Source organism: Camelus bactrianus, chromosome 5 (assembly GCF_048773025.1).
Source record: "Camelus bactrianus isolate YW-2024 breed Bactrian camel chromosome 5, ASM4877302v1, whole genome shotgun sequence".
Lineage (NCBI taxonomy): Eukaryota > Metazoa > Chordata > Mammalia > Artiodactyla > Camelidae > Camelus > Camelus bactrianus.
The window spans coordinates 59,081,886-59,097,584 of NC_133543.1; the positions used below are offsets into that span (position 1 = coordinate 59,081,886).

General features: G+C 36.8%; 1 long non-coding RNA gene across 2 annotated transcripts in view; it reads right to left on the bottom strand.

The window, feature by feature from the left end:
• Positions 1 to 15,699, bottom strand: part of LOC141577648 (uncharacterized) — a 69,066-nt gene that overhangs the window by 15,230 nt on the left and 38,137 nt on the right. Inside the window, exons 3-4 of one of the 2 annotated variants that reach the window (XR_012506882.1) lie at positions 12,985 to 13,117; positions 6,544 to 12,121 (exon numbers count right to left, since the gene is read on the bottom strand). This is a non-coding gene — a long non-coding RNA (uncharacterized LOC141577648). Of the gene's footprint in view, positions 1 to 6,543; positions 12,122 to 12,984; positions 13,118 to 15,699 lie in introns of those variants that run through there. The other variant, XR_012506883.1, reaches the window with a different exon arrangement.

Here is a 15,699-nt window from a genome sequence, read left to right on the forward strand (position 1 = left end):
TGATACTTATTAAGCACCTAGTATGAGCCAGGCAATGTGTGCTATGTTTTACATGCATTATCTCATTTAATGGTTTTAACACAGTAGGTAGACATCGCTATCCAAATTTTAGAGCTGAGGAAATCAAGACTTGGACAACTGTGCACCATGTTCAGTTAATGGTGAATGATTAAGGAATACAACTCCAAACTTTGTACTGTGCCACAGCGTGGCTGAGAATAGGAAGTTAGATAGAGGTCAGTACAGCAGATTGGTCAGTCAAACAATGGAAGTAGAGTGGCTTTGAGTTAAGATACACCAGACATCTGTTTCTTACTGTCTTATAATCTTAGATAAATGACCTAACTTTTCTGAGCTTCAGTTTTCTTGTTGGAGATATGGGATAATTCTACCTACTTCATAAGGTTCTTGCCAGGATGGTAAGATAATGTATTTATAAAGAGATCCTGCTCCTCAAATGGCAGCTGGCACCATGACTGGGATACAGGAAGGATTTGCAAGGGGCGGCTGTTGGATTATCACACTCACACATTATTTTGTGGGAAATTCCCATGTGTTTGGGTAGGACTAGTACTCATTTTAAAACTGCTTTTATTTTGCATTATTGTGGATTCGTAAGAAGTTGACACCAATATCCATTTTAAAAAGTTCATAGCATCAAACTGTCCCTGCATATCCTGCTCACTTCATTCTTTTGCTTAAAAAGTTTAATTCAGTAGCCTTTGGGAAATATAAAAAAGAAAGTTCCAATATACTGAGACTGATTTTGAAGCAGTGGGTATTTGAGGATCAATGGCTAAATCCAGGTATCCAAAGGGTCAGAACTCTTTAGACACTCACCCTGTCGGTATCCTTCTCTTATAGGAGGAGCAGAGGTCATCTTCCTGTTAAAAGGGAGAAAAACCGGAAGGCGGAGGCCAGTGGGAAAGTGTAAGAGCTCGACAGAACTCTCTGCCATCCCACCACAGGGCTGATGCACTACCTCTCTGCTGCTAAATAAGGGAATTTTCCATGCACACCCTTTTCATTTATGAAATGTAATCTTCCACAAACTGTGTGAAACAAGACTTTGTGCCTTTTACCCTGCACAACCTTCCTGCCCACTTTCCTAACCACCCCCACCCTCCACCCCGAATTTGCTCACTCTTAAAAGTAACCTTTTAAGTCCTGGGAAATGATTGTTTTCTCAGTTGACTACTGCTTCCCACAGAAAGTCTCTTGCCTCCCTTCAGTGACTCAGCACCTGAGAGAGAAAAATTGGTCTGGAGGGAGTGTTAAGACAGGTCACATTGCTGTTTACAGGAAAGGGCTCAAGCGCTGCCTCCAGGGAAAGTGGAAATACCGTGCTTAAATGCTGAGTGGAAAATACAACAGATGACGGAAATCCTGTGAGGACAAGGGAATGGAGAGGGGAACTGCAGAAGCTCTCTCAGGTATGAACAGGTAGATTTACTGGTACCAGGAGCAAGAGGGCTCTGATCAAGTGCTCACACTGTTGTGGGGTAGGCAGAGCATGCATTCCTTTGCTCTAATTTTTGGCTTCGTCTTCACTTTTCTAACGTTGAAAGTTTGTAAGTACAGGAGTTTGTGAAACAAGTGGATGCAATGCAGAATCTGAGCTTGGAAAATCACAAAGAAACAAAGAAAAAAGTCACTTCTGCCTTAAACAATGAAAAAAGTCATTCTTTCCTGCCTTTCTGATTTGTCCACTTGAGGCCAAAGTAGCTGGCCTATTCCCTGAGAAAATAGTTCATTTTAGGTTGTTCCTATTGTCACAAGGGATCTTTTCAGAGCTGTACAAGTATCTGGGACTTGGACTCTGTTCTTCCTCTTGAAAACAAGTGGTGGGAAAATCTTCCATTTGTAATGTTTTCATCATGTCAGTAATTCTTGAATCACTGTAGATTATTCTAGAAAAACAGATGAAGCAAGCAAACTCCCCTGCTCATTGTGTTCATTTGAAATCACAGCCATAATTTCCCATCAAAAATTTGCTTTTATTCATCCATCGATTTATTTACTTATTCACTCATTTCTTTCCTCTCCTTCCTTATATACTTCGAAGGAGCATACAAAAATGGAAAAAAAAATAACCAAGAAAATCAGTGCCAGAAGAAAATCAGAGATCATACAACCAGACATTCACTAAAGGAATACCATGTATTTGGCCCAGAGCTTTACAGCAGCTAAAACGGGGGGGGGGGGGGGGGGGCTGTAATTTTTAAATTGATAATACAAATTACGGTGTCCATAAGATTAAAACAAACTCACTGCTTAGAAATATCACGGTGATTTTGACTTGGGGAAAAATTCCCTTCTAAGATGAAATGAGATGGTGAACAACTGTTTCAACAGCACTTCTGCATTTAATGCAGTAATGGGTTTCACAGGATTGCTACTAATAAGATCCCTCATCGCAAGTCGATGATTTCACGGCCAAATTCAGCTCAGTAAGGCTAATTCTGTAAGGAGCTCAGAAATGTGTTTGTAGGATTCAGCTGTAAGACTCGGTGGTAAAATGTCAAATCTCAGAGAAATAGACTACATGGCCATCAGGGAGTTTTGCCAGAATGTATAATAGTCAAGCTTTTTAACTGTTTTGGACAGTGGAATTCAAGGTTACACTCCGTGGAGAGATGTTTGAGTACAGGTAATCTATGACAGTGATGAAGGACATCTATCAGCGTCAGTTGAGCTGGTGGTAGAATTGACATTTGCTTATGAAAACTAAGGAGTCTAATCCAAACACAGGACTGAGGTGGCCATGACTGTCTCAGACAAAACAAAGATAAATTCCTTTTTTTTCAATGCTAGAGATTGGGAGAAGTTAATTTTAGAAATGTTGAGGCTTCATTATACCTTAATTTGTGGAATTTAGAAGTAATATATGGCCATTTTTTTAAAATTTAGGAAGTACAGAAAAACATGAAGAAAAAATTAAAATCACTTTTCATCCAATTGCTAGAGACGATCAGCATTGACGTTCTATTACCTATCATTTTTTAAAGTATAAAGTTGAGATTTTATAGTGCAGCACTTTTTCACTTAATATTACATTGTGAGCATTTTCCTATACCATTAAATATTCATGAAATCATTATTATGTTTTATTATTGCTTAATATTTCATTACATGGGCAAACCATAACTTATTTAGTCATTGCACTATTTGTGGCATTTAATTTTTTTTGCAGTCACTCTGGTCAGGGGATCATACCTTACTTGACTTCTGCAAAGATATAGTCTCTGCAATCACACACTGTTTGGGTTCAAATCTCAGTTCAACCACTGTGTGACCCTGGGAAAGTTACTTAACCTCTCTGATTCTCAGTTTCTTCACCTGTATAGTGGGAATAATGTCATTGCCCATCTCCTAGAATTTCTGTGACAGGTGATGTCTTTAAAGGAGCTATCACATACAAAGGGCTCACCAAATGATAGCTACTATTATGAATACCTTCCAGAGGTGTTTATCCAGAGTTGTGACATCAAAAATCTAAGTTCAAGTTGTAGGTGCTAGACCTTAAGCACTGTAGCCTGCATCTAAAAGAATTAGCACCTTACAACTCAAGCTTCAGGAAGGAGAAAGGAGACCATCACAGTGAACATTTCAGCAATTAAAATAAAGGTACTGGAGGAAAGTTAAAGAGGAAAGCAATTAAATACATTTGGATTCTGTATTAGCTTTCTAGTGCTGCCATAACAAAGTATCACAAATTGGGTGGCTTAAACAACAGAACTTTACTGTCTCTCAGTTCTGAAGGCTGAAAGTCCAAAATCAAGGTGTTGGCAGGGTGGGTTCCTTCTGAGGGTTGTGAGGAAAAGATCTGTTCCAGGCTTCTCCCCTTGGCTTGTAGAAGGCTGTCTTCTCCCTGTGTCTCTTCACAGCATCTTCCTTCTATGTGTGTCTCTGTGTCCAAATTTTCCTTTTCATAAGGACACCAGTCATACTGGATGAAGGCCCACCCTGACGACTTCATTTCGAAAGACCCTCTTTCCTAATAAGGTCACATTCTGAGGTTCTAGGGGTTAGAACTTCAACATATGAATTATGGACGGGACACAAAACTCCCTATGAGGTTCCAAAGTGAGCTTCATCTTACTTTACTTTTTGGAAGAAAAGCACTCCATCAAGACAGACAAGACCATACTGGTTCTAACTTTTCAACTAGCCCACACTAGCATCAAAAGCATGTGTGCACAGTGTAAGCTCTCATAGAACTACGGTAGCTGGTAAAGGGGTGAATGTGAGGACAAGACCTAGTTTGGCTAATAGAGAGGACTGTGGGGCCACTTTCTCAAATTTTACCATGCAAGTCATCTGTTTCTTCAAGCAATTCTCTCATGAGTCCTGGGGTGTTCATTAAGTTGCATTAGCTACATGAACAATTTACAGGACATGCAAAATACTACACAGTGAAACTTGACACTGTTTCAAGTCTAAGGAGACCTCACTGCCATGATAAAAATCAGAGAACAAAATTGAACTTATGGGGACCAAATAATGACTTAAAGAGATAGGAGAAAAACAGAATACATGGAGAAAATATTTTCTTTCCTATACTTCAAAACTAAAACAATAAACTAATATGTAACTGTAAATTTAATTAACTGAAGGAAATCAGCATTCTGGAAATCGATCACATAAAGTGGTCAAATATTTCAGGAATATAAAGAACTGGGGGTTGAGGGCAATGTAAGCCCAATGGATCAGCAAGAACCGAGAACAAATATCCTTGGGAGGGGAGATGGAGACTCTACTGAGTCTATCTCATCTGTGGTTGTTTCTCGTAACTACCAAGTAATAGAATCATGATTCAAGTTAAATCATCCATGGGATTACAGAACTGCAGAGCTTGAAGAGACATTCATTCAGTGTGGAAATGGTGAGAAAACTACTGACAAAATTGTAACTCAGAATTGAGTCCCTGCATCTTTGAAGATTGTTCTAAATTTTCAAACTGATATAAGGCAGGGACTCAAGCTCTAGTGTTCTTGCTTTAATCCCCAATCGAAAGGCTCAGAAAGAATCCTGTGGAGTCCGGGACCATGACAGATCCAAAGGCTCCTCCTGCAGATTAGATTTCTGACTTCCCTTGGAGCAACTGTTCACAGGATAAGTGTCAAGGATCTCCCTGGTCTCTGCAGGAGCTCAGCGTGAAGCATTACTCAGGGAAGCATTTTCCCTGGAATTCTGGCCAGTATTCCTCCAGAAGCAGAGCTGAAAATGAAGAACCTTTAGAAAGGACAGGAAACTGGAAGTAGGACAGCACTTGAGAGCACATTTGTCCCAATGGCTTTTGGTATGTTGTCAGATGTTGTGGAAAATTCCAGTTAGAGAAGTTTTGATGTTTCCTTCTGTGTCTGGTTGAAATATAGTTTCCTCCTTTTCTAAACAGTGAAAGACAGTGTCACCAGCCTTCTAAGTCATGTACGAGTAAGGCAGTAAAGTAGGTTTTTGGTAATGTTTCATACAGAGTTAGACAGAATTAGACAGCAGCAAATCATAGTTCTTCCTGAGAAGTGTTTGCTTTTGTATTTTGCTTCCAAATTGCCATCAATTCTGATGTGTGCAAACACTGAGGCTATTTGGGAATCTTGTTACCTCCAAGACAACTTTATTTTTGGATTAGTAATAAGCCAAAGGCATAGACATCATTTCCTGGCCTTTGAAATGATGATATTTATAAATACCTCAAGATTTATTTCAAATGGAAACAATTTGGTGGATGGATAATTTAAATCTTTTCACCAGAAGACTCCAATGCAGAGAGATCTACTCAAATTTTAGTTTTACAGTTGTGACAGAAACACACATAGAAGGATCTAAAACAAAGGGGCATGAGTAATTCCATGTCATAAATATTATATTCTCAAGTTTATCTCTCTCTCCATCACATACACTTGAGATATATGGCTAAAATATACATCTGTAACAAACCCTTCTAGCAGATATTTGATATGAGTAGGGAAAATGGCTTGATGCACATGATTAGTTTATTTTTGTAAGGTAGAAAGGACTTTGATTCCTGAAAAATAGGTCCACTGCATTCTTAACATATTTAAGAATAAGAATGAATTAGCTATTGCCTCCTGTTTGAATATCCAAATTAGGCTGTCTTTCCTCTAGTAATTTATACCATGCTATTAATAGTATTTGCTAATAATTTTAACAAGGAACTGACCTACTTCCTCTTTTCAACCAAGAGATAAAAGGTAACTCACTTTCCAATTACTGAATACTGTTCTTGATATCAGCTTGTCTCATTTCATAAATACATTGAAAGAATTTAAATTCTAAACCTAGGAAAAAATTGATAGAATTAAAATTTCCTGGCTTTCTTATCAGGACAAGCAGAAAAGTAACACCTAACACCATAACTGGCTCCTAGGCATTATAGCTCTAGAGGAAATATTTGGATGTTTCCAATTAAAACCTGACAAAAGGTAAATTGCAGCATGAATGACAGAGAAAATCAAATGCTGATTTTATTTAGAAGGATCCCATTAGGGAGATAGGTCAAAACTAGGAATTTGTGGCAACTTAACGGTTCTGGGGAGACAGAAAGTGGGTCTGTTGTCACTCAGAAAATGTTTCACAGGCATATAAAATTAATAAGACAAGTACAGATAATGCAGTTAAATATCTTCATTCTTTGGATGGCGAGGGACAAGCTGTACTGATCAGCTGTATCACACTGGCATTGATAGCTGAGCTCTGTGCACTGTGAGCACCCCAAAGGCAAGGGGTACACCTTTGAAGTTCCAGAGGAAAGAGGTAGAAGTTTGTTGTAAAAATTCAAGTCACTGAAAATATCCAATGAAAACAATGAAAGTAATTTATTGTTGACAGTTCAGTAAATTGTCTCCTAGTCCTTTGAGAGGCTATCCACATCTATCATTAATTTATGTATATTAGACAAGGTGGAAATATTTCTATGTTAACTGCTGACCTGAAAATTCATTATAGATTGTGGCTGAAAAAACACCTTAATATATGACTGAGTTGAAAGGTGAACCTTTAAGGTTCTGGCTGAAGTGTAAGCTGATACCTAAACTTCAGAGACTAGGACAGAATTGCTCTGTGTGAGACTGGGAGAAAAGTTCTTTCTCCTCATTTTTTCATCCAAAAATGGGCAATAGGCAAAGTTGAGAAGAAATAATCAGCAGGAAAAAATTAGGGGGAGGAGAGAGGAAGTTGTGAGACTGCATAGAGGAGTGAAGAGAATTCATGCTGCTGAGGTTCCAGGAAGCACATAGGGACCAGAAATCTCTCATGGGGACTTCACGCCACTTCCTGTGCAGTGGTGATGCCGCCTCTTCCATGGCCCCCAGAGGTCTAGTAAAGATTGTTGTATCCACTGAATGCTTGGATGCGAGGGAGCTTTCCTTGTGAGAACAGGTCATTGGACTGAGTATCAAACTGCACTGCAGCTATGTGAAAGGAGTTCACACTAGAGGGGGCAGTGAGAGCTAAATCCCTTCCTTCTTTGCTGCCTGATCCCCTTGAATTTGCAGAGCACTTGGGGGAAGTTTTAGGATCTAAAGGACTTAAACTGGGGTTGCGTGTTGAACCACCTTTATTTTTAAAGGTCAGAAAGACTCTAGTTAATATCTGGGTTATAATTATTCTAACTCAGACCATGATGGTGAGGCCTCTCCTCTGTCTTCTTTTTTTTTTTTTGTATATATACATTTATTGAAGTATAGTCAGTTTACAATATTATGTCAATTTCTAGTATATAGTATAATGTTTCAGTCATACGTGAACATACATATATTCATTTTCATATTCTTTTTTACCATAAGGTACTACAAGATATTGAATACGGTTCCCTGTGCTATACAGTATGAACTTGTTTATCTATTTTATACATGTTAGTTAGTATCTGCAAATCTCGAACTCCCAATTTATCCCTTCCCATCCCCTTTCCCCTCTGGTAACCATAAGTTTGTTTTCTATGTCTGTGAGTCTGTTTCTGTTTCGTAAATAAGTTTGTCTTTTTTTTTTTTTTTTTAAGATTCCCACATGTAAGTGTATCATATGGTATTTTTCTTTCTCTTTCTGGCTTAGTTCACTTAGAATGACAATCTTCTGGTCCATCCATGTTGCTGCAAATGGCATTATTATCTTTTTATGGCTGAGCAGTATTCCATTGTATAAATATACCACAACTTGTTTATCCCGTCATCTGCCGATGGACATTTAGGTTGCTTCCATGCCTTCACTATTGTAAACAGTGCTACTGTGAACACTGGGGTGCATGTATCTTTTCAAATAAAGTTCTCTCCAGATATATGTCCAGGAATGGGATGCTGGATCATATGGTAAGTCCATTTTTAATCTTCTGAGGAATCTCCATACTGTTTTCCATAATGGCTGCACCAAACTACATTCCCACCAACAGTGTAGGAGGGTTCCCTTTTCTCCATAACCCTCTCCAGCATTTACCGTTTGTGGACTTTTAAATGATGGCCATACTGATGGGTGTGAGGTGATACCTCATTGTAGTTCTGATTTGTATTTCTCTGATAATTAGTGATATTGAGCATTTTTTCATGTGCCTGTTGGCCATATGTATGTTTTCATTGGCGAATTGCTTGTTTAGGTCTTTTGCCCATTTTTGGATTGGGTTGTTTGTTTTTTTATTAAGTTGTATGAGCTGTTTATATATTCTGGAAATTAAGCCTTTGTCAGTCTCATCTTTTGCAAATATTCTCTTCCATTCCTTAGGTTGTCTTTCTGCATTCCCCATCTTCTGTATCGATTAAAATGGAATCCCCTACAAGAATGTCCCTCAGATACTTCTAATGGTTTTTGGTCCCTAACATCTGTTAAGGAACATGTCCCTGGGGTTCTTCCCCTCTTGTCCCCTCTTGCCCTGGGCATGAAACTCACCATCCTGACTCCACAGGACATAGCAGCCCTTTCACAGTGACAGAGGCTCTCCAGTAATTTGTCCTTGGCCTGCTGACCTTATAGAAGGACAGGTACTAAGTGAAGGAAATCCAAGATGAAAAATAAATAGCTGCTGCAGCTGGTGTACAGAATGCCTGGGGTCCTCTCTGGGCTGAGCCACCTTCCTAACTTGTCATTAGCTTATTTCCAAGTGGTTGAGCACAGGTCAGGGCTCCTGTCCTCTCACAATCTCCCATTATCAAACCCTGAGAAAGGAGGAAAATTTTCTCCTTAACTCAGTCTAATTCCTGCTCATTAAGCCCCCATTTTTTGTCCCAGGATGAATCTCTTTCTAGTAAGACTGACAGTGAAGAACATCCATCTCTTACAGGGAAACCCAACTCCTATATACAAGGGTGAGATATGACTCTGTATTCCTAAGAAGACAATCACAAAGATGACACTTCTTCCATCATATAGGTTAGACAGTCTTACCCTTGATTAACTTGATGTAAATTATTTTTATAAAAGAAATATATAAAATAACTATAATTTCTGTTCCATTTCCTTATTTCACTTGACAATGTATCTTGTACATCATTCCATATAAGTACATATTTACATTATTCTTTTTAATAGCTGCATGCTATTCCATTAAATGGTTATACTATAGTCATTTTTTTTTTCCATGACCAAGTTGAATTTATTCTGAGAAGGTTAAGATGGAGTAAAAAGTAGTAATAAATGGTATCACTTGTGTTACTATTTTTTAACATTTTTGATTGATTTATAATCATTTTACAATGTTGTGTCAATACTATAGTTTTTTGATGAACATTTTCATAATTTTTTGGATACTGCCACAAATATTTTTAATAGATAATATAAATGTGATATGTACCCCAACATATATCATCCAATACTTTTTCATTGTGGTCAAACATACATAACATAAAATTTACCATTTTAACTATTTTTTAAGTGTACAGTTCTGTGGCATTTAGTACATTCACGCTGTCGTGCAACCATCACCACCATCCAGCCTCAGAACTTTTTCATCTTCCCCAACTAAACTTACCCATTAAACATTAACTCCATTCTCTCTTTTCCCCAGCTCCTGGCAACTACCAATCTACTTTCTGTCTCTATAAATTTGACTATTCTAGGTACCTAATATAAATGGAATCATACCATACTTGTCCTTTTATGACTGGCTTATTTCTCTTGGTATAATGTTTTCACAGGTTCACCCATGTTGTAGCATACGTTAGAATTTCCTTCTTTTTAAAGGCTGAATAAAATTTCATTGTATGTATATACAAGTGGCCCTTGAACAACACGGGGGTTTAAGGGAACCAAGCCTCCGCACAGTCAAAAATTCTCATATAACTTATAGTTGGCCCTCCGTATCCAAAGTTCCTCCATACCTGCCATTCCATGTCCACAGATTTAACCAACCATGGATCATGCAGTACTATAGTATAAATGGACCTATGTAGTTCAGATCTGCATTGTTCAAGGGTCAAACTGTACTACATTTTGTTTATCCATTCAGAGATGGACATGGGTTGCTTCTACCTTTGGCTATTGTGAATACTGCTGATAAGAACATGGGTGTACATGTTCAAAATAGCTGTTTGAGTCCCTGCTTTCATTTCTTTTGGGTATAATATACCTAGAAGTGGAATTGCTGGATCATATGAAATTACTATGTTTTATTAAGTCACTGTGTTTATTTATTTATTTATTTTTGAGGGACTGCCATACTATTTTCCACAGTGGCATCTGGGTCATTTTTAATAACATAAAAACAGCTTTATACATATATCTCAGAATGTTCATGCAAAGTATTCCTGTAGAATAAAGTCCTAAAAAGTATAGAAGTGAAATTACTGAGTCAAAAACATTTTAAAAAATATTGCCAAATTTACCTCCTCAAAGATTATATTAATTTACATTCCTACCTACCTGAAATTCTCTGCTTCACAAATTTTGTATTATCAACTCTTCTCATTTTTGCCAAGATGATCAGTGAAGTTTTTAAGCTTGTTTAGATTTGTGTTTTTGTAATCAATAGTGAGGCTGAGCAAGATTTTTCATTGTTTTCTGCGCACTTGTATTTGTTTGTCCATAGTTTCCCTATGTACATCTTTTGCCTGTTTTTCTATTGGGTTGCCTTTCTCTTGGTGACTAAAGAGAGCTCTTTGTAAGTTAGAAAATTAGCACTTTGTTTTCACAAATATTATGAGAATTTTTCCAGTTTTGGCCTTCTGACTATAATTATGGAAGACTTTTATGAATAATTTCAAAGTTTAAATATATGTAGTGGTACATTTATAGATATTTTTCTTTATGGTCTCTGGGTTTCATTTTATGTTCATAAGTACTTTCCTCACTCCAAGATTTACTAAATACTAATTCTTATTTATTTCTAGTATTTTATTGTCTTTCAAATTTTAATTCATGGATCTAACTGGAATATATTTTGGTGTGAGGAGAGAAGGAAAACTTTGTATTTTTTCTCCAAATGGTTAATTAGTTGTTCTAACCCCCTTTTTCCTAACTCAGAATGTTAATATTAGCATTTACTAAAATACCACATATTACTGTTTGTTTTCCTATTCCACTGATACACCTCTCTTTTACTGTGCTGATAACATTGTTTTATTTATTATGGCTTCATATCACCTTTAAACACATATTAAATGTAGTCCTTCCCACTGGTACTCTTATTTTAATGTTGTTGCTCTTGGCTATTTTCACTTGCACATTCTTTCAGATAAACTTTAGAAACATTTGGTCAAGTTTATTAAAATTCTATTGGGTTGTCGTTGAATTTATAGATTAATCTAGGGAAACTGAAACTTAAAATACTGAATCTTTTTATCCAGAAACAAGACATTTTTATCCATTTATTAAAGTCATTTTAATTTATGGTTATCTCTTGATTACTCTCAGTTGCAGACAAGTCTTAATTTCGAGTTTTTGTTGAGAACCACCTGTTCTGCTTGATTATCTCCTTTGTTTTTCTTAACTGCCTTTATTCTCATCATCTATATACAAACTGTAACTGATTAAGAATTTGGAAGCAAGAACTTTGGAAGAAAATATCTAATTAAATTTCTACCTGAGAAGAATGTAGACAGAGACACAGCAACAATCTTGGCAGATATTCTTCCCAAGCCTGTGTTTCTCCTCAGTCTGAAAATGTGCCCTGGTCCATCTTGGGGTGGGGAACGCAGAGTGAAAAAGGAAAGGAATAGTGGATAAATTCCTAGTTACTGTAGAATCAGAAGTTTCATGTGTGGCTTTATTTTATTTCAAATATTGTGAATTCTTAGAAAATGAGATGTACTCATAACGAAGCACGAATTAAAAGGAACTCTAAACCAACATAGAATGACATTTTAGGGTATGTAGAGTTCTATATATACTTCCTCCCAGTGGTGTGAATAACTGCCTACTGACAATATTCCAAAATGGAAGAAAGGAGAGTTAGAACATTTTTAAAAAGTGGAATAAAATTTGGGTTAATAAAATATGAGGAAAATAAGTCAATCTCCTGTGAATCCATTTTTGATGCATTTATAAACACCATAATAGTGTAATGCAAATGATTTTCATTATCTGTGTCTTTTTAAAGATTGATAAATTGCTTTTACACTGTACAATTTACAATGTAAGTCCAAAGAATGAAATACATATATATTTAAGTAAATATGTAGTAAATTTACAGGAAAAGGCCAAAGAATGAAATAAATATATTTTTAAGAAGAATGTCACAATCACCACTAGAGGGTACAATAAGCAACCTTTCTTCCAAATATTTGAGCAGAAAAATATTACTGAGAAATAAAATGCAATTCAGAACCACAGTACTTGAAACAACCTTCATAGGTCATCTGGAAGAGAAATGGCTTTTAGAAATGTTCATCAGATTTGACATCTAACCAAGAGCAGAAGGTATCAAGTGATTTTCAAGGGCAGTGTTTGTCTTAGGCAAAAGTAAAGGGACTTTATCAAGGCATACAGAACTGCTTCTAAAGTAATTAAACAGGAAAAAAAAAAAGTGCCTTTTATACTTACGTGGAACTGTGCATCCATCTCACTCAGCAAGCCTGCTGATTAAAGCTTCTCCTAGAGTGATTTTACCTCATAAGGGCTTAGAAAACAAATGATGACATAGACTTTCAGAACCTCAGCAAGATCCACGTTGGCACTAAAAGAAAGAGACAACATTTTCAAACCAACTAGTAACAACTGGCATGAGCCAGATGCAGAGAGCTTGAATTCCTCACTTCCAATATTTCACCAGACAAGTGGAGCCCATGTTGTGAAAAGTAAACATATTCCTCATTAGAATTCTAAGAAGAGTAGTTTTTTGTTTAAGTTGGACCATCTCATTCAATAAACCACCTCATCTGCTGTAATGGTTCTGGGGACAAAATCCTTTCTTTAATACAGGATTTCCCCTATCTCCCATTATAAACATTCTCCCAACTTTTGAATACTAAATGCTATTCTGTGTTCCAGAATAACTGCTTCCTAAAAGAATTGCAAAAATTCTCCTAAATTGCAAAACAGGAGAAAATAAAGCAAGCAAAGTTCACTATAAAGAGGAAAATTTGAACCTTCTTGTAACTACTTTTCTAAGCATAGCATTAACATAGGTACATAGCACTTTACAATATATAATGTACCTTTACAATAATCTTTTGATCTGGGTGGGTTAGGTATTTTTATTCTTAACTTCTGAGTGGTGAAATGGAGACTTGGGGTGGTGAAAGCCTTACTCAAAGTCTCTCAGTTAGTAGAGGATGGAGCTGAGAGAATATAATTTGGACTCCTTCTTAATCCAGTCCTATTGCCACCATACTCTGGCTCCTGTGCACCTATAATGATTCAGTGTTAGAAATCTCCTTAATGGAACATTTACATTTCTCTGAAAGAACTGCAGACTTAATATAAGAAGGATTTTCTATTTGGCTGAGAGTGTTCCTGTGTTTGTGCCCAAAGTGTCCAGTAACTAACCATTTCGATTTCTTGGTCATTTTAGTTTCCCAGATCCATTTTATCATTTGGGTATGACACCCTAGGCAGTATATCACTGAAGGATTATTATATTTCTTCAGAGGTTGAAGTCCCTTGGCCTTCATCATAACATGACCCTGTCCTGTTTTATTGATTACTTGGAGACCATTCTCAAAATGTACAAAGCTGTTCAGTCTATGCTTAAATCTTTTTAGAATTTGTTAAAGCATTAGAACAGTTTATATTGTTTGCTCATACTATTACTCAGCAATTTTAATGCATATGTATTAGATGTAGAAAAAGATCATATTTTTTACGCTTTAGTATCTGGAACAGGAACAACATTAGTGGGATTATAGAAAAACAAAATACAACAGCCTTCTACACATGAATCATTGCAACATAATATGAAGATAGGCTGCTATAGTCCCATACTTTCCTAAATATTTGACTTATAACCAAATATTAAAATATGGGCACTGAATCAGTTTTGAACAGTTTTTTGAGGTGTTATCATTTCAGATGAATTGGATATGATGTGAGTTTCAAACTGCAATCATTTTTCTTCAAGATTTTTGCCATATAGATGCCATCTGTGCTATTATTTACTATATACATATAAACACTTATATTCAATAAAATGTGATTCAAATTATTTTTCTCATATATATTAAATGCATAACTTTGAACTTTAAAAATGTTTCTTCAGAATGTATTTGAAATAATCTTGGGTAGCATATTTGATAGGTGTACCATATTTTGTGAGACACTGCTCTAGTAGAAAGAGTTCTGAATTAAGAAGCAGAGGCCTAGATTATGTATGAACATCACTGTTTTCTAACTTTGATCACTGAACAAGTCAACAGACCTCCCTGAGTCTGAGCCTTTAAAGTTGTGAGGATTAAAAACTAATTATGTAAAGATCTTTGCACATGCAACGTACTTAAGTGTTAGTTTCCATCCCTTAAAGAGAATTCATCTGATTAAAGATCATGGTTACCCAGGTTAAGACAGTGTAAGTTGAGTCCAAATACCTTCCTCTCTGTGTAATTCTTATCCACCAGATATGCAACAAAACGCTGATAAAAGACCCAGAAGCTATTTTAGAGAGGCCAAGCTATTAATGAAATCAAGTGAGGAGGCAGATCCCCATTGTAAATGCTTTGAATGGAAGTTACACGATTATTTATTACATTCCATGAGGAACTCTATTTTCTTTTCAAGGCTGCAAGAACAGAGGCCCACTAAAGAGCTCACATCAAAGGGGAAAGGTGCTCCTGTAGGTACTCAGAGGTCTCAAGGAACACAGGAACACCTAAAGGCATTCCCCTAGTTCTCCTGTCATCTAGAACTGGAAAACCAACCTCAGTCATTCAGAGGCTTTGTAGTCTCTTCTTCTCTGTCTCTGGCTTGTGTCTGTTCCCCTGGGACTTTTTCTCATTGGAGTTTCCCCTGCTCGCTCATCTTTCTCATGACCTCAAAACGGCAGTAAGAGGAATCTGGTCCAGCTTATACATTTCCATGAAACTAGAGGTATTTGGCTAACCAACGGGTCGGGTCTTCTGGGAATCCACCTTAGGAACAATGAGCTGTGAAGGGACGGGTGATGTATTTTATTTATTCAGTCATGAATATATAATTCCTTCCACTACCCTACCCTCCCTCCCAAGGTATTAATAACATTTTGCTAGGGGTAGTGAGGTATACTGAAAAGAGCTATAGGGGAGCATGATTTTTAAGATTGGTGTTTTAATAGATATATCACATGTC